The following is a 24,143-nucleotide window of genomic DNA, read 5'->3' on the forward strand; positions in this document are numbered from 1 at the left end:
CATATAACTTTTTTGATTCAGGTTATATTCCAATATGCCCCATTAATATACCATAAACAGTAGATAACAGTATGGGAGTTCAGTGCTCAAAGAGATTACTAATGTTGCCCTAAATCACACAGAAAGAGGAGTTTGAATTTCGTACTGGAATAATTATTGCAACTAATTGTTTTAGAAAATTCACTATGTGATAGACACGATGATAATTAATTTCATGTGATTTCCATTTAATTTGACAATTGTATATCATACCCCTGCAATATATAATATTTTTTGTGTATTACTAGCAAACACATAGAACAGGAAGTTTTGAAGATGGTGTTTTGAGAAAATTAATTTCAGTTTTAAAATGTGTACAGATTTGTGCAATACTATAATTGACTAAAATTCTGCAAAGACAATAATGCCTTTGCCTCTTTACATACTTTATAAAGAGGTTGATTGTCTAATATGGATTGCAGGTATAAGATATGAATCAGTGTTCAAATGCAACAGATCACACAAAATGGACAAAGAAGAAAGGAGAGCTTTGGCAGGGTTATGACAGAAACGATTTCCTTAGTTATCTTCAAATATGAAATTTTCATATGAGGAGGAACGTGTATGAGCCACAGGTAACATTGTAACAGAATAACTATCTTACTACATCTTTAGAGTAGCAAATAAATCAGTTTTACTCTGTCTTATATATTTCATCTGTGACAAAACAATTCAATTTTTATTCATCATTAAAAGGCAAGTATCAAATTTTAGTTTTTTGAGGAAACTCCATACTGATTTTCATAAAGGCTATATGAATTTAAATTGACACAAAGAGTACATAAGAGTTCCTTTCCCTGCATTTTCTACATCACTTATTGTTATTTCTATTCTTGATGATTTCCAAACTTAATTGAGTGAGATGGAATCTCAGTGTAGCTTGATTTGCATTTCCCTGATGACCAATGATGTTGAAAATTTTTTCTAGAATTTTTGGCTATTCTTCCTTTTTTTTTTTGAAAATTGTCTGTTTAGTTACTCCTAGAAGAAAACACAGTGTCAACACACCAGCTTTTAGGGCAAGCAATGACTGTTAATTAAGGACCTTGGAATCAGACTAGATACCCTGCATATTATAGAAGAAAAAGTAGGTCCAAATCTTCAACATGTTGGCTTAGGATCAGACTTCCTTAATAGGACTCCCATAGCACAAGAAATAAAAGCAAGAATCAACAACTGGGATAGATTCAAACTAAAAAGCTTTCTCTCAGCAAAGGAAACTATCAGCAATGTGAAGAGAGAACCTACAGAGTGGGAGAAAATGTTTGCTTCAGATAGAGCACTAATTTCCAGAATATATAAAGAACTCAAAAAATTCTACACTGAGAATACAAATAACCCAATCAGCAAATGGGCTAAGGAAATTAACAGACACTTCACAGAAGATCTACAAGCAAGCAATCAACAGATATGTGAAAAAGAGTTCAGCATCTCTAGTAATAAGAAAAATGCAAATCAAAACTACCCTAAGATTCCATCTCACCCCGATTAGAATGGCAATTATCAAGAATACAAGCAACAATAGGTGTTGGTGAGCATGTGGGGAAAAAGGTACACTCATACATTGCTGGTGGGGTTGCAAATTAGTGCAGCCACTCTGGAAAGCAGTGTGGAGATTCCTTTGAAAACTTGGAATGGAATCACCATTTGATCCAGCTATCCCACTCCTTGGCCTATACCCAAAGGACTAAAATCAGCATACTACAGAGATACAGCCACATCAATGTTCATAGCTACTCAATTCACAATAGCCAGATTGTGGAACCAACCTAGATGCCCTTCAATTGATGAATGGATAAAGAAACTGTGGTATATATATACAATGGAATATTACTCAGCTATGAAGAATAATAAAATTATGGCATTTGCAGGCAAATGAATGAAATTGGAGAATATCATGCTAAGTGAGATATGCCAATCTCAAAAAACCAAAGGACGAATGATCTCACTGATAAGCGGATGATGACACATAATGGGGGTTGGGAGGGAGGCATGAATGGAGGAAGGAGGGACTGTATTGAGGGAAAAGAGGGGTGGGAGGGGTGGGGGGAAAGAAAAAATAACAGAATGAATCAACACCATTACCCTATGTAAATATATGATTACACAAATGGTATTCCTCAAGAAACTTTACACCATAAGATATATTTCATACTTTTATAATTAAGTCAAAATGAATTCTACTATCATCTAAACTGAAAAAGAATGAATAGATTTTTTAAAAAACTACACCAAAATCTAACAACCCAATTAATAAATGGGCAAATGAACTAAACTGATACTTCTCAAAAAATAGATACAAATGATGAAAAATACCTGAAAAAAATGTTCAACATCATTTGCAACTAGGGAAATGCAAATGAAAACTATACTGAGATTTCATCTCACACCACTCAGAACAACAGTCATCAATGATACAAATAACAAATGCTGGAGAGGATGTGTAGAAAAAAAGAATACTTTTACATTTTTGGTGGGCCTGTACATTAATAAAACCACTATGGAAGATTCCTCAAAAGACCAGGCATAGAATGACCATTTGACCCAGCTATACTGCTTTTCAGTATTTACCCTAAGAAATAGTCATCTTACTAAGGTGATACATGCGTACCCATGTTTATAGCACACAATTCACAATAGCCAAACTATGGAACCAGCCTAGGAGTCCATCGGTGAATGAATGGATAAAGAAAATGTGTTATATATAAAAATGGAATTTTATTCAGTCATAAAGAAAAATGAAATTATGGCATTTTCAGGAAAATGGATGGAACTAGAAACCATCATGTTAAACAAAATAAATCAAAATCAAAAGGTTAAGGATCGTGTTTTCTCTCACATGTGGAAGCTAGAGAGGAAAAAGGAAAATAAAGGTGGGGGTGGATCTTCTAAAAATTGAAGGGAGATCAATAGAGGAAAGGGATCAAGGGGTGGGAGGCACAGAAGGAGGGGAGAAATGCTAGAGTGTGATATTGGCCAAATTATATTATATTGTGTGTGTGTACAACTATGTAACAACAAATCCCATCAATATGTACAACTATAATGCACCAATAAAAATGTAGAAAAAAAGAAAATTGTCTGTTCAGTTAATTTGCCTGTTTATTGAATGGGTAATTTGCTTTTTGGGGGATTGAGTTTTTGAGTTCTTGGTATTTTCCGAATATTAATTATCTGTCAGAAGAGTAGTAGACAAAGATTTTCTCCCATTCTGTATGCTATCGCTTCTCTCTGTTAATTGTCTCCTTTGCTGTGCAGAAGATTTTATTTTGATGTTATCCTGTTCATTGATTCTTGGTATTATTTACCAAGCTATAGGTATACTAATTAGGAAATTGTTCCCTTTGCTTTCATGTTAGAGTGTTCCCCCTGTGTTTTTTTCTAGTGTTTGCAGAACTGATCTTTGTTCCATTTTGAGTTGACTTTGTACAAGGTGAGAGATAGAGCTCTAGTTTCATTCTTCAATATATGGATATCCAATTTCCATAGGACCATTTGTCATGGAGGCTGTCTTTTCTTCAACATATTTTGGCACCTCTGTACCATTCCTCATTACTTATCCAAAATAATTAAAGTCATCACTCTTTAGAGATACACAATACCTATGTTTAGTGAAGCACAATTCATAATAGGTAAGCAGTGGAAACAACCTAGTTGTCCATCAACAGATAGATTGATAAAGAAAATACAGTACATGCACACACATGGAGTTTTATTCAGTCATAAAAAAGAATGAAATTATGCCATTTGAAAGAAAATGGATGGATCTGGAGAGTACCATTTTAATGAAATTAGCCACAATCAGAAAGAAAAGTGCCATTATATTTGGAAGAAATATATTCCCACATATTATTTATTCCTCTCATATTTGGAAGCTGGCGGGGTGGGGAGGAAAAAAAAGGTATGTCATGGAAGTACAAGGAAGGAAGACCATTGGAGTATAGGGAGGTGATAAGCAGAAAGGAGGAGGGAAAGAAAAAGTAGATATTTGGAGTCAAACTAATTAAATTGTTATGTGCTTAGATCAATATACCACAACAAAACTCCTCACCCTGCATATTTGACATGCACTAATGAAGAAAAAGGATGAGTATAACATTGGGGTGTGAGCAGAGAATCAAACAGATTGAACAGTCTTAGTGATGTGCTGTCTGCTCATTTTTATGAATGCTCTTACTTTATCTTCTTGTTTCAAATGAACTCATCTGATTCCACAGTTTCAAATTCCACATGTGTCTTTGGACAGGTGATTTTTTTGAAAGGTAAAATCAACTAGATGGAGAAAGAATGCTCTTCCATATATTTCTTACTCCTCCTTTAGTCTCAATTATATACTCAGGACATTACTGGATGGCTGCCAAAATTCACATTGGTGAAATATAATGTTTTTAGGAAGAATAGAGAGCATATTTATCCATATCACTAGAGGAAAAAGGTACTCTAATGATAAGTAAATGGTAAAGAGTTTGCCAGGGGTATGTATTCAAAAAGGACAAATACTGACTTATACAACTTTTTGGTAACCCATCTCTTTCACAGACTTGATCTCATACTGAGACATAGTAAGAGATTTTCAGAGGGAGTATTAGTCCTAAGTTAGTCCTTATCATAATGTTTATATTTTATGCTAGCCAAATATTGAGAAATTCCTACCAAAAATGACTTTAACAATAACAGAAATTAAGCCACTTTTTCTGAAAACAATTAAATCATGAGATCAGTCATTTAACATAACCACTAGGAAATCATGACATTAAAATCCTTTCATCTACATATTATAACATAGATATTTTTATAGACTCTATAGTCTATAGGGTAAGAGAAACTTATAAAGTATACTTCATATGCTTAACACAGTACTGTGATCATAAGCATGAAATAATATTTATAAGATTGAATTGGTGAGATGATGGAAGGGGTCACCTACTTTCCCAAAGAATTTCTTTCCCCATTTGGTGAACATGAAATCTGTCACTGGGGGCTGACTCCTTTAATGCCTTATTATATATAGAGAGAGAATACTATATATCTGTAGTTCACAAACTATATTTTGAATCTGTGTCACCTGGGAAGCCCACTAGCAAGCAAGATTCTGACTGGTCATGGTAGTGTCCACCTGTAATCCTAGCTAGTAGGGAGACTGAGGCAGAAGATTTGCAAGTTTAAAGTCAGCCTGGGAAAAATAACAAGGCCCTGTTTCAATTTTTTTTCCAGAATCTATAAAGAACTCAAAAAACTCTACACCAAGAATGCAAATAATCCAATCGACAAATGGGCTAAGGAAATGAATAGACACTTCACAGAAGAAGATCTACAAGCAATCAACAAACATATGGAAAAATGTTCAACATCTCTAGTAATAAGAGCAATGCAAATCAAAACCACCCTAAGATTCCATCTCACCCCAATTAGAATGGCGATGATCAAGAATACAAGCAACAACAGGTGTTGGCGAGGATGTGGGGAGAAAGGTACACTCTTACATTGCTGGTGGGGCTGCAAATTAGTGCAGCCACTCTGGAAAGCAGTGTGGAGATTCCTTAGAAAACTTGGAATGGAACCACCATTTGACCCAGCTATCCCACTCCTTGGCCTATACCCAAAGGACTTAAAATCAGCATATTACACAGATACAGCCACATCAATGTTCATAGCTGCTCAGTTCACAATAGCCAGATTGTGGAACCAACCTAGATGTCCTTCAATTGATGAATGGATAAAGAAACTGTGGTATATATATATATACAATGGAATATTACTCAGCCATAAAGAATGATAAAATTATGGCATTTGCAGGCAAATGGATGAAATTGGAGAATATCATGCTAAGTGAGATAAGTCAATCTCAAAAAATGAAAGGAGGAATGATATCTCTAATAAGTGGATGATGACACATAATGGGGGGTGGGAGGGGTTAGTGTTAGGGTTAGAGTTAGGGTTAGGGAGGGGGGCAAGAATGGAGGAAGGAAAGACTGTATAGAGGGAAAAGAGGGGTGGAAGGGGTGGGGGGGAAGGGAAAAAAATAACAGAATGAATCAAACAACATTACCCTATGTAAATTTATGATTACACAAATGGTATGCCTTGACTACATGTACAAACAGAGAAACAACATGTATCCCATTTGTTTACAATAAAAAAAATAAATAAAGAAAAAAGAAAAAAAAAAGTTTCTGTCCTGAAAAAAAAAAAAAAAAAAAAAGGTCTGAAGATGTGGCTCAGTGCAGAGTACTTTTCTTAGCATTTATGAGCCCCTACTGGATTCAGTCCCTCTTACTGAAAAAAATAAAAATAAAAAAGGAAGATTCTATACTATAACCCCAGACCATCTACTTCAGTAGTCATGGGGTTAGACATAGGGAGATGCATTTTAGCAATAGATTTAGAGATCAACTGAAATCATTGTGAGAAACAGTCCTTAAAATATCATCCCCGACCCTATAATTTAGATAATTAGTTGATGGAATAAAGGGCCACAGAACACTCCTAGAGTGTAAGACTAGTGAATACTTACAATAAATAATGGAAAAGTACAATGGTATCACCTACAACAAATGGTAGATCAGGACTATTCCTGGTCTGCCTATTCACCCAGGATTTTACCAGTATGAAGAACTATATGCATTTGGAGCATAGCCCCTCTGAGTATTTCCATACATTTTGAAAATCAAGTGTGCAGGGATGAATAATTTAGTAGAATCAAGAAATTATGGATCAGAACTTTCTGTATTTCACTATAGCCAATGGCATAAGAAAGATTTAGTCACAATAGTGATTTTTACAAAAGTATCTTTGCCCCTTAGTTTTCAGTATATAAAACATTTCACTTATTCCTTAATCAGAACAGTGGTCTCATATTTTCATTTTCTTCACATTCGTAAAAATGTTTAATGGCACATTTGTAAAAAGTTTTTTAGTTGTTGATGAATCTTTATTTTATTCATGTATTTATATGCAGTGCTGAGAATCAAACCCAGGGCCTCACACATGCTAAGCAAATACTCTAACACTGATCAACAACACCAGCCAATAATTACACATTTTATAAGACATTCTCATGCAATTCATGTATCAGAAATTAACAAAGCTAAAATATTGTTTCAGCAGGTTTTTGTGCAATGTGTGTTCACTCTGAAATCCTTGAATTATACTGTGAGATATATATAAATAGACAATAAAATGGAAAAGTAGTGTTATCATTTGTCATAGCAAAAACATATTTATTGATCAAGTAATTGGTGTAATATACTTAGTGATTCAGAAAATGAGGAATTAAAGAAAGGAATAGAATGTAATAGAAAATAGAGAAAGAAGTCTTAGAAATATTCAGATAAAATGATGAAGTGCCTTTTATCATAAATAAAGACTACATAAAACCACATGTAGTCTCTCTTCACGGGGCAATCCAAGATGGCGGCCTAGAGGGAGACTGCACCCCCAGTCTCTCCAGAACCCAGGAGTTAAGAAGGGGAGGCATTGAGAGACTCAGACTGAAATAGAGCCATGGGTGAGTCTGCCCACTGGGTAAAGCTCGGCCCGGGTGGCAGGCCCAGATAGAGGTGGCTTATTGGAGCCGGGCAGGGCAGCTAGAGTCTTCCACAGGCAGTCCTGCACACTCCGGCGGTGGGCCCCGCCCACACAGCCAGCTTCTCCAGGTTCCCGGAGTGGGCCCACTAGTGAGAGTCTTTCTGACCAGAACAAGCTCCAAGTCCTGGAGCCAGCGCGGCACAGCATACTCTGGCACACAAGCAGCTTCAGGGACCAGGATAGGGCAGCCAGAGACCTCCCCAAGTAGCCTGGACCCCTGTGGTGGGAGGTGCCTTTCAAGGCTAGCTTCTCAGACCAGACCGCCCAGTGAGAGGTTTTCTACATAGAACCAGCCACAAGCCCCCGAACCAATGGAGAGCTTCGATCCGCAAGCAGCCCCTGGGATCAGGGCAGGGCAGCCAGAGACCTCTTCAGGCGGCTCTACCCACTCCGGCCGCAGGCTCTCTTCACGGGGCGATCCAAGATGGCAGCCTAGAGGGTGACTGCACCCCCAGTCGCTCCAGAACCCAGGAGTTAAGAAGGGGAGGCATTGAGAGACTCGGGCTGAAATAGAGCCACAGGTGAGTCTGCCCACTGGGTAAAGCTCAGCCTGGGTGGCAGACCCAGATAGAGGTGGCTTATCGGAGCCAGGCAGGGCAGCTAGAGTTTTCCCAAGGTAGCCTTCCACACTCCAGCAGTGGGATCCTCCCACACGGCCAACTGCACAGTGCAGGCCCACAGTGAGAGCCTTTCCGCACAGAGCCAGTTCCAAACCGTGGAACCAGTAGGGGGCTAGGGGCAATTTTCTTCGGATCCGCTGCTTTATGAGATTCCTCCAAGACATCAGCTACTGAAGGCTGGGAGGTGATACACGGGAAATCTATAGGGACACTATAAGCCAATAGCGGAAAAATGCAATATCTCAGGGTCCCACTGACAGCTGACCAATATGAGAAAACAAGGGAAGAAAATGTCCCAAACAAACCTAGATACTACATCAATAAAACCCAATGACAGCACACCAGAAGAAATGTCAGAAAGGGAGTTCAGAATGTACGTAATTAAAACGATCAGGGAAGCTAATGAGGAGATGAAAGAGGAAATGCAGGCATTGAAGTAGGAGATGAAAGAGCAAATGCAGGCATTAAATGATCGCACCAATCAACAGTTAAAAGACCAAATATGGGAAGCAAGAGATCATTTCAATAAAGAGTTAGAGATACTGAAAAAAAAAACCAAACTGAAATCCTTGAAATGAAGGAAACAATAAACCAAGTTAAAAACTCCATAGAAAGCATAACCAATAGGATAGAACACCTGGAAGACAGAACCTCAGACATTGAAGACAAATTATTTAATCTTGAAAGCAAAGTTGGCCAAACAGAAAAGATGGTAAGAAATCATGAACAGAATCTACAAGAATTATGGGATATCATGAAAAGGCCAAATTTAAGAATTATTGGGATTGAGGAAGGCTTAGAGAAACAAACCAAAGGAATGGACAATCTATTCAATGAAATAATAGAAAATTTCCCAAATCTGAAGAATGAAATGGAAAACCAAGTACAAGAGGCTTATAGAACTCCAAACATACAAAATTACAACAGACCCACACCAAGGCACATTATCATGAAAATACCTAACATACAAAATAAAGACAGAATTTTAAAGGCCGTGAGAGAAAAGAATCAAATTACATTCAGAGGGAAACCAATAAGAATATCAGCAGATTTTTCAATCCAGACCCTAAAAGCTAGAAGGGCCTGGAACAACATATACCAAGCCCTGAAAGAAAACGGATGCCAACCAAGAATCTTATACCCAGCAAAACTTACCTTCAAATTTGACGATGAAATAAGATCCTTCCATGTTAAACAAAAGCTAAAGGAATTTACAAAAAGAAAGCCAGCATTACAGAACATTCTCAGCAAAATATTCCATGAGGAAGAGATGAAAAACAACGATGCAAATCAGCAACAGGAGGCGCTAGCCTAAAGCAATAGCCAAATAAAGGAGAAACCAAATCATGTCAAACACAAATATGAGTCAATTGACTGGGAATACAAATCATATCACAATAATAACCCTGAATGTTAATGGCCTGAATTCATCAATGAAAAGACACAGACTGGCAGATTGGATTAAAAAGAAAAATCCAACAATATGCTGCCTGCAAGAGACTCATCTCATAGAAAGAGACACCCATAGACTAAAGGTGAAAGGATGGGGAAAAACATAGCATGCACATGGACACAGCAAAAAAGCTGGAGTATCCATCCTCATTTCAGATAATGTGAACTTCAAACCAAAACTAGTCAGAAGGGATAAAGAAGGACATTACATGCTGCTTAAGGGAAGCATAAATCAGCAAGACATAACAATCATAAATATCTATGCCCCGAACATTGGCTCATCCATGTACGTCAAACAAATCCTTCTCAATTCCAGAAATCAAATAGACCACAACACAATAATACTAGGTGATTTTAACACACCTCTCTCACCACTGGATAGATCGTTCCAACAAAAATTGAATAAAGAAACTATAGATCTCAACAACACAATCAACTATTTAGACTTAACGGACATATATAGAATATACCATCCAAAAAAGAACAAATACACTTTCTTCTCAGCAGCACATGGATCCTTCTCTAAAATAGACCATATTTTATGCCACAAAGGTACTGTTAGCAAATACAAGAAGATAGAGATACTACCTTGTACTCTATCAGATCATAATGGATTGAAATTACAAATAAATGACAGAATAAAAAACAGAAACTTCTCCAATACCTGCAGATTAAATAATACACTATTATATGATGAATGGATAACAGAAGACATCAGGAGGGAAATAAAAAAATTCTTAGAAGTAAACTACGCTAAGCCCATGGCTAATATCATTCTAAATGGTGAAAAACTGAAAGCGTTCCCCCTAAAAACTGGAACAAGGCAGGGATGCCCTCTTTCACTGCTTCTATTCAACATCGTCCTTGAGACTCTAGCCAGAGCAATCAGACAAACCAAAGAAATTAAAGGGATACGAATAGGAAAAGAAGAACTCAAACTATCCCTGTTCGCTGATGACATGATTATATATTTAGAGGAACCTGGAAATTCCACCAGAAAACTTTTAGAACTCATAAGTGAATTCAGTAAAGTAGCAGGTTACAAGATCAATGCTCATAAATCCAACGCATTTTTATACATAAGTGATGAACTTCAGAAAGAGAAATTAGGAAAACTACCCCATTCACAATAGCATTGAAAAAAATAAAATACTTGGGAATCAATCTCACAAAAGAGGTGAAAGACCTCTACAATGAGAACTACAGAACACTAAAGAAAGAAATTAAAGAAAACCTTAGAAGATGGAAAGATCTCCCATGTTCCTGGATAGGCAGAATTAATATCGTCAAAATGGCTATACTACCTAAAGTGCTATACAGATTCAATGCAATTCCAATTAAAATCCCAATGATGTACCTTGCAGAAATAGAGCAAGCAATTATGAAATTCATCTGGAAGAATAAAAAACCTAGAATAGCTAAAGCAATCCTCAGTAGTAAGAGCGAAGCAGGGGGTATTGCAATACCAGATCTTCAACTCTACTACAAAGCAATAGTAACAAAAACGGCATGGTATTGGTACCAAAATAGACAGGTAGATCAATGGTACAGAATAGAGGACATGGACACAAACCCACATAAATACAATTTTCTCATACTAGACAAAGGTTCCAACAATATGCAATGGAGAAAAGATAGCCTCTTCAACAAATGGTGCTGGGAAAACTGGAAAACTATATGCAATAGAATGAAATTAAACCCCTATCTCTCACCCTACACAAAACTCAACTCAAAATGGATCAAGGACCTCGGAATCAGACCAGAGACCCTGCATCTTATAGAAGAAAAAGTAGGTCCAAATCTTCAACTTGTTGGCTCAGGATCAGATTTCCTTAACAGGACTCCCATAGCACAAGAAATAAAAGCAAGAATCAACAACTGGGATAGATTCAAACTAAAAAGCTTTCTCTCAGCAAAGGAAACTATCAGAAATGTGAAGAGAGAGCCTACAGAGTGGGAGAATATCTTTGCCAACCATACCTCAGATAGAGCGCTAATTTCCAGAATCTATAAAGAACTCAAAAAACTCTACACGAAGAATACAAATAATCCAATCAACAAATGGGCTAAGGAAATGAACAGACACTTCACAGAAGAAGATGTACAAGTAATCAACAGATATATGAAAAAATGTTCAACATCCCTAGTAATAAGGGAAATGCAAATCAAAACTACCCTAAGATTTCATCTCACCCCAATTAGAATGGCGATTATCAAGAATACAAGCAACAATAGGTGTTGGCGAGGATGTGGTGAAAAAGGAACACTCATACATTGCTGGTGGGGTTGCAAATTAGTGCAGCCACTCTGGAAAGCAGTTTGGAGATTCCTCAGAAAGCTTGGAATGGAAACACCATTTGACCCAGCTATCCCACTCCTTGGCCTATACCCAAAGGACTTAAAATCAGCATACTACCGAGATACAGCCACATCAATGTTCATTGCTGCTCAATTCACCATAGCCAGATTGTGGAACCAACCTAGATGCCCTTCAGTTGATGAATGGATAAAGAAACTGTGGCATATTTATACAATGGAATATTACTCCACAATGAAGAATGATAAAATTATGGCATTTGTAGGCAAATGGTCGAAATTGGAGAATATCATGCTAAGTGAGATAAGCCAATCTCAAAAAACTAAAGGACTAATGATCTCGCTGATAAGCGGATGAGGACATATAATGGGGGGTGGGACGGGCTAGCATTAGGTTTAGGGTTAGGTTTAGAGTTAGGCTAAGGAGAGCGGTAAGAATGAAGGAAAGAAGGACTGTGTAGAGGGAAAAGAGGGGTGGGAGGGGTGGGAGGGGTGGGAGGGGTGGGGGGAGGGGAAAAATATAATAAACATCATTACCCTATGTAAACGTAAAAAAATAAAAAAAATAAATAAAAATAAAAAAAATAAAATAAAAAAAAGAACATATTAAATCACAGTTATTAAGCAGTTGACTTTAAATCATTCCATTATTCTAGAATATATTCTCAGAATATCACTTGTCAAGAAATTACCAATGATTGTACATTTTGAAAAGGTGTTCAGTTAATGCTTCAAAGAAGCATTTCCTCTGACTTTAAGAAAATTGTTTAAACAATAAAATGTAGCTAGATTATGAAATAAATTTAATTTTATCAAATAAAAAAAAAAAAGAAGTAAACGAGAACAAAGACACATCATATCAAAATCTCTGGGACACTATGAAAGCAGTACTTAGAGGAAGATTTATTTCATAGGGCGCATTCAAAAAAAGAAGTAGAAATCAACAAATAAATGACTTAAACTACAGCTCAAAGCGCTAGAAAAAGAAGAGCAGACCAAAACCAAAAGTAGTAGAAGACAGGAAATAGTTAAAATCAGAGCCGAAATCAATGAAATCGAAACAAAAGAAACAATTGGAAAAATTAACAAAATAAATAGTTGGTTCTTTGAAAAAATAAATAAAATTCATAAACCCTTAGCCACACTAACAAAGAGAAAGAGGGAGAAAACTCAAATTACTAAAATTCGGAATGAACAAGGAAATATCACAACAGACACGACTGAAATACAAAACATAATTAGAAGCTATTTCGAAAATCTATACTCCAACAAAACAGAAAACCTCGAAGACATCAACAAATTTCTAGAGACATATGAACTACCTAAACTGAACGAGGAGGACATACACAACTTAAATAAAACAATTTCAAGCAATGAAATAGAAGAGGTCATCAAAAGCCTACCAACAAAGAAAAGTCCAGGGCCAGATGGGTTCTCAGCCGAGTTCTACAAAACCTTTAAAGAAGAGCTCATTCCAATACTCCTCAAACTATTCCATGAAATAGAAGAGGAGGGAACCCTCCCAAACTCATTCTATGACGCCAATATCACCCTGATACCTAAACCAGACAGAGACACATCGAGGAAAGAAAATTTCAGACCAATATCCTTAATGAACATCGACGAAAAAATTCTCAACAAAATTTTAGCAAATCGCATACAAATATATATTAAAAAGATAGTGCGCCACGATCAAGTAGGTTTTATCCCAGGGATGCAAGGTTGGTTCAACATTCGGAAATCAATAAATGTCATTCACCATATCAACAGACTTAAAGTTAAGAATCACATGATTATTTCAATAGATGCAGAAAAAGCATTTGATAAAATATAGCATCCCTTCGTGCTCAAAACACTAGAAAAAATTGGGGTAGTGGGAACATTCCTTAACATTATAAAGGCAACCTACGCTAAGCCCATGGCTAATATCATTCTAAATGGTGAAAAACTGAAAGCGTTCCCCCTAAAAACTGGAACAAGGCAGGGATACCCTCTTTCACCGCTTCTATTCAACATAGTCCTTGAGACACTAGCCAGAGCAATCAGACAAACCAAAGAAATTAAAGGGATACGAATAGGAAAAGAAGAACTCAAACTATCCCTGTTCGCTGATGACATGATTATATATTTAGAGGAACCTGGAAATTCCACCAGAAAACTTTTAGAACTCATAAGTGAATTCAGTAAAGTAGCAGGTTACAAGATCAATGCTCATAAATCCAATGCATTTTTATACATAAGTGATGAATCTTCAGAAAGTGAAATTAGGAAAACTACCCCATTCACAATAGCATTGAAAAAAATAAAATACTTGGGAATCAATCTCACAAAAGAGGTGAAAGACCTCTACAATGAGAACTACAGAACACTAAAGAAAGAAATTAAAGAAAACCTTAGAAGATGGAAAGATCTCCCATGTTCCTGGATAGACAGAATTAATATTGTCAAAATGGCTATACTACCTAAAGTGCTATACAGATTCAATGCAATTCCAATTAAAATCCCAATGATGTACCTTGCAGAAATAGAGCAAGCAATTATGAAATTCATCTGGAAGAATAAAAAACCTAGAATAGCTAAAGCAATCCTCAGTAGTAAGAGCGAAGCAGGGGGTATTGCAATACCAGATCTTCAACTCTACTACAAAGCAATAGTAACAAAAACGGCATGGTATTGGTACCAAAATAGACAGGTAGATCAATGGTACAGAATAGAGGACATGGACACAAACTCAAATAAATACAATTATCTCATACTAGACAAAGGGGCCAAAAATATGCAATGGAGAAAAGATAGCCTCTTCAACAAATGGTGCTGGGAAAACTGGAAAACCATATGCAACAGAATGAAAATAAACCCCTATCTCTCACCCTACACAAAACTCAACTCAAAATGGATCAAGGACCTCGGAATCAGACCAGAGACCCTGCATCTTATAGAAGAAAAAGTAGGTCCAAATCTTCAACTTGTTGGCTTAGGATCAGACTTCCTTAACAGGACTCCCATAGCACAAGAAATAAAAGCAAGAATCAACAACTGGGATAGATTCACACTAAAAAGCTTTCTCTCAGCAAAGGAAACTATCAGAAAGGTGAAGAGAGAGCCTACAGAGTGGGAGAATATCTTTGCCAACCATACCTCAGATAGAGCGCTAATTTCCAGAATCTATAAAGAACTCAAAAAACTCTACACGAAGAATACAAATAATCCAATCAACAAATGGGCTAAGGAAATGAACAGACACTTCACAGAAGAAGATGTACAAGTAATCAACAGATATATGAAAAAATGTTCAACATCCCTAGTAATAAGGGAAATGCAAATCAAAACTACCCTAAGATTTCATCTCACCCCAATTAGAATGGCGATTATCAAGAATACAAGCAACAATAGGTGTTGTCGAGGAACAACAATAGGTGTTGTGGTGAAAAAGGAACACTCATACATTGCTGGTGGGGTTGCAAATTAGTGCAGCCACTCTGGAAAGCAGTGTGGAGATTCCTCAGAAAGCTTGGAATGGAAATACCATTTGACCCAGCTATCCCACTCCTTGGCCTATACCCAAAGGACTTAAAATCAGCATACTACCGAGATACAGCCACATCAATGTTCATTGCTGCTCAATTCACCATAGCCAGATTGTGGAACCAACCTAGATGCCCTTCAGTTGATGAATGGATAAAGAAACTGTGGCATATTTATACAATGGAATATTACTCCGCAATGAAGAATGATAAAATTATGGCATTTGTAGGCAAATGGTCGAAATTGGAGAATATCATGCTACGTGAGATAAGCCTATCTCAAAAAACTAAAGGACGAATGATCTCGCTGATAAGCGGATGAGGACATATAATGGGGGGTGGGAGGGGTTAGCAATAGGTTTAGGGTTAGATTTAGGGTTAGGGATAAGGAGAGCGGTAAGAATGAAGGAAAGAAGGACTGTATAGAGGGAAAAGAGGGGTAGGAGGGGTGGGGGGAAGGGAAAAAAAATAAACATCATTGCCCTATGTAAACGTATGATTACACATATGGTATGCCTTGACTCTATGTACAAATAGAGAAACAACATGTATCCATTTGTATACAATAAAAAAGAAAAACACATGTACATTTAACAAGATCAAAGTTCTTAGGCTAAAAGACATTGGGGGAGAAAATCAAAGAGAGAGAAAATATTAACCATAGATAAGGACAATAAAAATGGACACTAATTTCCTTAAATATTTATTGAGTTTCTACATTTTTAGACACATCCATAGGTCCTGATGTTACTGACAAAATAAAAGGGACTCCTGCCACCAAAATACACAGGAAGGAGAGGAAGGGAGAGGAAGGTGGTAAATAAAAATAGTGAAGTGCAGTTAGCATAATAATAGATACTTAGAACTTATAAGAGAGGCCCAAGCAGGGAAATACAGCCCTGCCTGTGAAAGGACAAGTTTAAGGAACCCTTCATAGAGTACCTTGCTTAAATGCTGAGCAGAAATTTGTAAAATATATAATGTTTACGGAAGGGCATAACTGTCTAGCATTAAAAAATAGATATAACTGTTGTCCAGATGAAGGTCAGGAACTGTAAGAAAAGGACATGGTATACTTACAGATTTTGAGGTTCATGATCACAGGTGCAATGAGAAAATGGAATTGGCAATACCTATTTTGTGATATGGCTTGGACCTATATTCAGAGAATTCATCACATCACAAAAGGTAGCTATAGTATTATATTTTAGAATAAGTATATGCTTTAATTTTTTAGTTTTACAGACTGCATTTTGATTCATTGTACACAAATGGTGTACAACTTTTCATTTCTATGGTTGTTCACAATGTAGATTCACACCATTCATGTAATCATACATGTACAAAGAATAAGTATATCATATATAGATTCCCAGGAGTAAATTACTAAATCCAGATTTCTACTTCTCCCAAAGGTCTATTTGTATTCCACCTTTAATTTATAAGTTTCTCATTCTGTATGTGTGTGTGTGTGTGCGTGTGTGCGTGTGTGCGCGCGCAAGACTGAGAGAGAGAAAGAGAGAAAGAGAGAGAGAGAGAGAGAGAAATGGCTTTCTATTTTATTTTCTAAATAAAATATTCTATCCTCCTATTCTCTTGCAATTCCTCTATATACTCTGCTATACTCTTGTGTTTTTCTTCTTTGACATTGCTAAATTGTTTTTCTAAGAGTCTGTCCATTACTTCCTTATTTTCCTTAATTTTCTGCCTCCAGGCCAAATTAATACTCCTTAAGGAAACTTCCAGAAGTGTATGCCTTTCCAAGCATTACAAGAACATCACCAACAGAGAGTGCTAATAGGTTCTTCGGAGTGATGTCAGGTGGGAAGGAGGGCAGGCTGACTAGGAAGCAGAGGGTAAGATTGTGTTAGAATGGAGTCTCTGGGACTGAGTGGGTAGAAAATATCCATAGAGGAATTAATGCAGCAGGAAAACCCAGAGCATACTGGATTATTTCACCAGTACAGCAAAGGAATGTTGTCTCTTTCTTCATGGTGTCTAAATTCTTTAGGTAAGTTGTATTTTCGTTCTCTACATGGAACCATTCTTGATGTAAAATATACCTTCCTCTCTCCAAGTGACACCTTCTTCTGTACTCTAAACACTGACATTTTCCATTTGTTTTTTTCTTGACCTAATCTAGCTATAAACTTCTTTTCTTACATTCTTAATTTGCTGGCCCTCAAATAATCAGGAAACATTGTAAAAACTTCATATAATTTTGTGAAGGACAGATGCTTTAAGCCTTATCCTGGTATTTCATGTGCCTAGAGGAAACAGAAAATGCTTAAAATGGTTCCAGCTAATTTCAAAGAGAAAGGCAAAAACTGCTGCCTGAAGCAGAAGGCTGGAGAAGACTGCCTATATCATCACAAGCAGCTGTTCTTATCCAAAACAGTAGAATGAGGAAGAATTCGGATTCCAGCTGGGGAACGGAAGTGGAAGATTAAATACATAATTTTGATTAAAATCTTTCTTCTGTGACTTTCCCACATATTTCTCTGTAAACATTTTCCCTTTTTAGCCTAAAATAATATGGTTCAGTGAGGAAACACACACATATACATGTGAGTAACTGTGACTATGGGTTTTAGCCTTATGCACAATTCTTCTTATGACCTTGGGTAAGAATCATCACCTCAGTGTATTATAATATACTCATTTGAAAAAAAAGAAAAACAAATTGTAGATCAATTTTGGAATTTCTCCATGAGAGAGAAAATATCATTTCCATGACAATGAACAAAGAGTGTTATATAAATTCATAAAAAATTACATATTGACAACTAAAAATATTTTTAATTTTTTTAAAAAAAGAATATTATACATTTGCCTTTAAATAAACATGGATTATTTACTAAAAGTAGAGAGGTAGCAGATGGAACATAACAGATTAAAACATAATTTCGAGTAGATAATGATTGGAGTTGAATATTCACATGGAAGATATTCACAAAAAAATGTGGCTATGGGCTTTTGCAAAAAATAATGGGTTTTAAAAGCAAGATAATTTGAAAATCATTAGAAGAAATTAAGATGGTATATAGGAGAATAAACTTAGAATAGCAAAAGCATTCATAAGCAAGAAGGAAAGAAAAGCCAGAAAGGAAAAGTTTGACTAATTTTACTATAAAATTTAAAAATTCCTATGTGGCTTAAATGCTACTAGCATAGTTCAGACAAGTGATATAACTGGAAACTTTGTTTTCCTAATATACAATAAATGGAGCTAAAATCATTCTACATGTAAGAAATTTTTATAAATCAATAAAAGTAAACTGCCTGAACGAAAATTTATCATGTACATGAAATGAAAATTTACGGAAAAAAATAGTCAATAAATGTCACAAGGCAATCAGTACCACCAGTAATCAGAAAACAAAATTAAAATATAATAGTATTTTTAAACTATCACCTCTCATAAGTAAATGATTACAGCTTTTCAGCACTTAAATGACTATACATTAAAAAGGCATTTCTATTACAAGGAATTTCCCTGTACATGCACAAAGATATATCGATATGGATATTCATTATATCATTTTTGTAAGAGTGAATATTTGAAACACCCTAATTTTCCAAAAGCAAGTGCATGATTAAATAATTCGTATATGTGAAATCATGCAGCCATTGAAAAGAACAAGACAAAATTATTGTCAAGAACTGTAAAGAGACTGAGACTTTTCTTGAAAATTAATTAATTAACCTGCCACTGTTTGATGGGAGCTGGTGGAAGACATGGGATTTCTGGTTAGAAACAAAAATTTTGTTGTTTATAGCACAGCAAACATCATAAACTTCATGTTCACATAGGCTCCTCTTGACCATGGAGGTGCAATAGAGAGGTCTACTTGGATGTTGTAGACAGTAGACTTGTATCAAAGCTGAGAAACCTTGAGTTTGGGAATTAGGATCTTACATTATGGCTCATAAGAAAATCTGCTTGAATTTTTCCTTGGAGAGAAATATTACCTATATTATTCTGGACAGGGAACAAACTTGTCCCCTTTAACCTGGAGGAAGACATTTCTATCTTCCAAGTCTGTGTGTATATATATATATATATATACAAGGACATATATATATATATATATATATATATATATATATATATATATATATATATATCCTTGAAAAAGTAATCCTGAACAACAGACTGGTGAAAGCATCTGTTCCCAAGTTGTGTAGAAATCAGATACCTATGATCAATTGTACCCCAACAATATCTATCCCTTATTTCCATACCATTTTGGTATCTCAAATTTTCTCATGTGTATGCCACTACATCAGCTAATTTAACTAATGTGAAAATGATTATATATATTTTATTTCATACACCATTGAATTAAGGTTACTGTCAAAGGGCTCTAAGTATTATGATGAAACCCACTTACAGTATCAAATTTAACTATCCTCCTCATTTCTCAATCCCCAAATCCTTTAATCTAACCAGTTGAATGAATATTATAAAACATTATGTTCTACATTAGAAACTGTCTAATCTGCTTGGGCTACCATAACAAAACACCAAAGACTAGATGATATAAAGCTACAGAGATTTTTTTCACAGTTCTGTAGGATAGAAGTTCAAGATCAAGGTTTCAAAAGATTTCTTCTCTGTTGAAGGATCTTTCTCTGGCTTTTGGATGGACTTCTTGCTGGGTCCTCTCATGTGGCCTTTTCTCAGTATGTACACACGGAATAAGAGACCTCTCTAACATATTTCCTTTCAAGGCACTAATACTATTAAATCAGTACCACACAATTGTGGCCTCATTTAACCATCATTATTTCTGCAAACTGTTTATCTACAAATATTATCACATTAGAGGTTGAGTTTCAACATGTAAATTTAGGGGTTGATGGGGATCACATTCTTTTCTTAGGCAGGTAGATTTATGCTTCATATTTTTCCTTTATTTAAACTGACAAACTTTTAATTTTTTATACAATACACACATGCATTAATCCATTTTCTGTTACTATAATGAAATCCCTGAAGTTGGATGCTCTACAAAGAAATTATGTTCATTTAGCTCACAATTTTGAAATCTTGATGTTCAAATCACATTATACTCATTCTGGCGAGGGCCCCCTTGGCTGAATCACAATGTTACCACATGGCCAGACCATATGTGAGAGAATCATATCACATGGTGAGATAGGAAACCAGGGTGCAGGGAAGGGAAAGGCCTCCACCTAGGCCTCAATTCCTGGGTCCCACTACCTTGCAGCATTGACACTCTTGGGACCAAGTTTCCAATACATCAACCTTTGGGACTCAAACCACATCCAGCTATAGAATTCTAACCCTGAATTTCAAGGTTCATATTCTATTTACAATGCAAAGTGCATTCATTACATCTCCAATAGTCCTGAAGTGTTAACTTGTACTGACATTACTCAAAAGTTCAAGTTCAATATCTCATCTGAGACCCAAGGCATACTCTTTCAGCTATGAACCCCTGTAAAATGAAACAAAAATTTATATATTTCTGAAATATAGTGGCAGGGCAGGGAGAGAGCAAACATTCCTGTCACAAAAGGAAGAAATAGGAAAGAGAAAAGTGGTAATCTGCTGAATGCAAGACCTCAAATCTCAAGGTTCCAAATCTGGCATCCTGAGCATACAGCCCCCAAGAACTCGGGCAGCCCTATTTCTATGGCTTTTCTGGTCTCAGGCCACATGGTTGCTCTGCAACTGGTACTTGGGAAAGACTTGTGGCATGCTGCTAATTACCAAGTCATGCTGCTGATGGCTCTACATTTCTGGGGTCCCTTCTGTAGCTCAATTCCTATAGTTCCTCTAGGTATTCTCCCTATGGAAAATCTCCTCAGGGACTCTGATTCCATGATAAAATTATGACTGGCTTCCCAGGATCTCCTCTGGAATTTTGATGGAAGCTGCCATGACCCCATAACTCACTTTCTTCAAAATGAGCACCATGTGGACAGGGAGGTCTACTGTCAGCACCAGCTGCACCTGAACCTGCTTGAAACATGACTGCAGCAGCTGTCAAAGCATTTCACCAGAAAACAAGAATCTTGAGGTGCCCCATGTCATTGAGCCTTTGGAGAGTGCCAAGGGCATGATCTGTGAAACAATTCTACCATGGAAAGCCTCTGGGCCTCTGATGGAAGGGGAAACCTGGAAGATTTCTGGGATGTACTTGAGGAATTTTTCTGATTGTCCTGAGGATTAGCATCTGTGCTAATCTTTTTAGCAAGTGGTTACTGGGCTACACCTTCCTTTCAGTGGTTGTTACCCTTCTCTCCCCAACACATATTTGTACCAGGTTACAGATTTCCCAAATCTTTCTGCTCTGTTTCTTTTTGGTTCTGAGTCTTACTGTAATTTTGACTAAATACAACGAAAAAGATCCATCCAGTAGCCTGAATTCTTTTTTGCTAAGAAATTTCTTCAACCAAATAAACTAGTATTTCATTCCTAAATGTGGCCTTCTGTGAAGTTCTAGGGCATAGACATAATTCAGTCAAGTTATTTGTACCAGTAATAAGGTAGCCTTTATTCCAATTTCCAATAGGACTCTCATTACCATCTGAGACTTGTTCTCTTATTATCTTCTGAACCCTCACCAGCACTACTTGTAAAGAATTCTTCACTAATACGCTCTATGTCATTTCTAGCCTATATCTCCAAAATCTTGTAGCCTCATTCAAACCACATAACATACATTATGGAACAGCTAGTCAATTGACATATCATTACCTCACATAGTTATCATTTTTTGGAGTGAACATTTAAAATCTATTCTGTTAGCATTTTTTTTTCTTTAAGTTGTTTTCAGCCAATTCCAAAGTTGCTTCCACATTTTCAGGTAGTTATAGTGATGGTCCTATTTCTCACTACAAATTTTCTTTATTAGTATATTTTCTACTATTAAAATAATATTCCTGAGGGTAGGGAATTTGTATATTAAATGTGTTATTTAGCTCACAATTTTGGAGGGTAAAAATCCAAACTGCATGGTACTAGCTCTGAAGAAGGCTCTCCCACTGCATCATATCATGGTGAATGGCAGTCAGATCACATGCAAGAAGAAGGGATCAAAAGGAGAGACAGGAAGGTAGAGCATGGAGAGAGGCCAGTAATGACCTTCCATTAGTATTCACCTCTTAAAGGTCCAACAATTTCTAAGTATCAGTATACTGGGGACCAAGCTTCCAATACATAAACTTTTAAGGAGACAAACCACACCCAAACCATAGCAATATACATTAATGGAATGACTTAATTTAGCTATTTGACATATACAATTACCTCACAAATTTGTTAATGATGTATTTAGAACATATAAAACTACTGTCTTAGCATTGTTTTATCCTTAAGCTGATGGATTTTTTTCTTCTTGTTATTAGTGTTATTTTCTCATTGACTTTTCCACTTGGCCCATGGTATTAATATGGGTACAAAAGAATGCATTAGTAATTGTACAGAATCTACTTTGGTCTAAATAAGAAACCTATTATCTATAGCAATCATGAGTTTTAAGTTGTGACTTACCTGAATGTCTTCAAAGGTGAAGGCATATTCCCTTAAATACTTGAAGGACTCATATATTCATCCAGAAATGAAATGCAAATTGCCATGATTTAATCAAATGACAAGTTAATGCCTGATTTCCACACAAGAAATCCAGTTGTGGGTACATATGATGTTCATGAAAGGAAAGTGCTTTTCAGCCGTTGGGGCCCAAACAGCAGACTCTACAATCAGTCAATAGGCAGAGATTTAATGTAAAAAATGAGGCCTCCTTATTTTATGATAAATCTTAACATTCTAGATTTAGTTGAATGATTAAATATATTTCTTGTTTTCAGAGAGATTGCTTGAAGGCAGTCAGCTAGTGTTGTTCATTCATCATTAGCAAGGTAGCATGCATCCAGTCCACAGAACAACTGAGATGGGAGGTGAGAAGGATAATACCTGAAGATTTTGCATGGGAGGTTCAGGAGTTAGAGCCATCTCTTGTTGTTTCTGATGAACTTCTCAGTAAAGTTAAGGGGAAAATAATAATTCATGGATGTAACTAGCTAGCAAGGGGCAGAAAATCTAGTAGTCAGTTGAGATTAAAGTACTGGAAATAATATGGGAGAACCACACCACTAGGGCATTTATATTCATGAGAAAGTTTTCAGGGAGGTTCTGAAAGACAGAAATTAACTGATGTCCCTCATTATCCTGCATCTCTCAGGATATAAAGAGTTTCTTCCACTTTATTTTTTATAAAATTTATGTATTCCTTTCCAATAGATATAACTTCATTTTTTTTCAAATACTCTTCTAATTCACACCCAGATGTCTCATAGGAAAAAGTCAGGTACATAGGGAAAATGGTATTTTTTTTAAAAAATTAATGATAATGAAATTTGAATCCTCTAGGGTTCCTTTAAGACAGGTTGTCACCTTCAGAGTATATCAACCAGGTCAAATTAGGGTTATTGTTGGGGGAAAGAATGATATATAATGCTCAAGCCACAAAGAAGGGCAATGGTCAGGGAAAAATCTAAATTTTCTAAAAAGGACAATTATAACCACTCCCACTCCCTTTGTACTCATAATTATGCAGAAAGCTTCTGAAAG

At 36.2% G+C, this 24,143-nt stretch overlaps 1 pseudogene; it reads right to left on the reverse strand.

Annotated features, from left to right (window-relative positions):
- The window catches only part of LOC124971559 (serine/threonine-protein kinase PLK4-like), an 84,832-nt pseudogene extending 61,743 nt beyond the window's left edge, over positions 1-23,089 (reverse strand).
- Positions 23,090-24,143: the final 1,054 nt, after the last annotated feature.

The sequence above is a fragment of the Sciurus carolinensis genome, chromosome X (assembly GCF_902686445.1).
Source record: "Sciurus carolinensis chromosome X, mSciCar1.2, whole genome shotgun sequence".
In the NCBI taxonomy this organism is placed as follows: domain Eukaryota; kingdom Metazoa; phylum Chordata; class Mammalia; order Rodentia; family Sciuridae; genus Sciurus; species Sciurus carolinensis.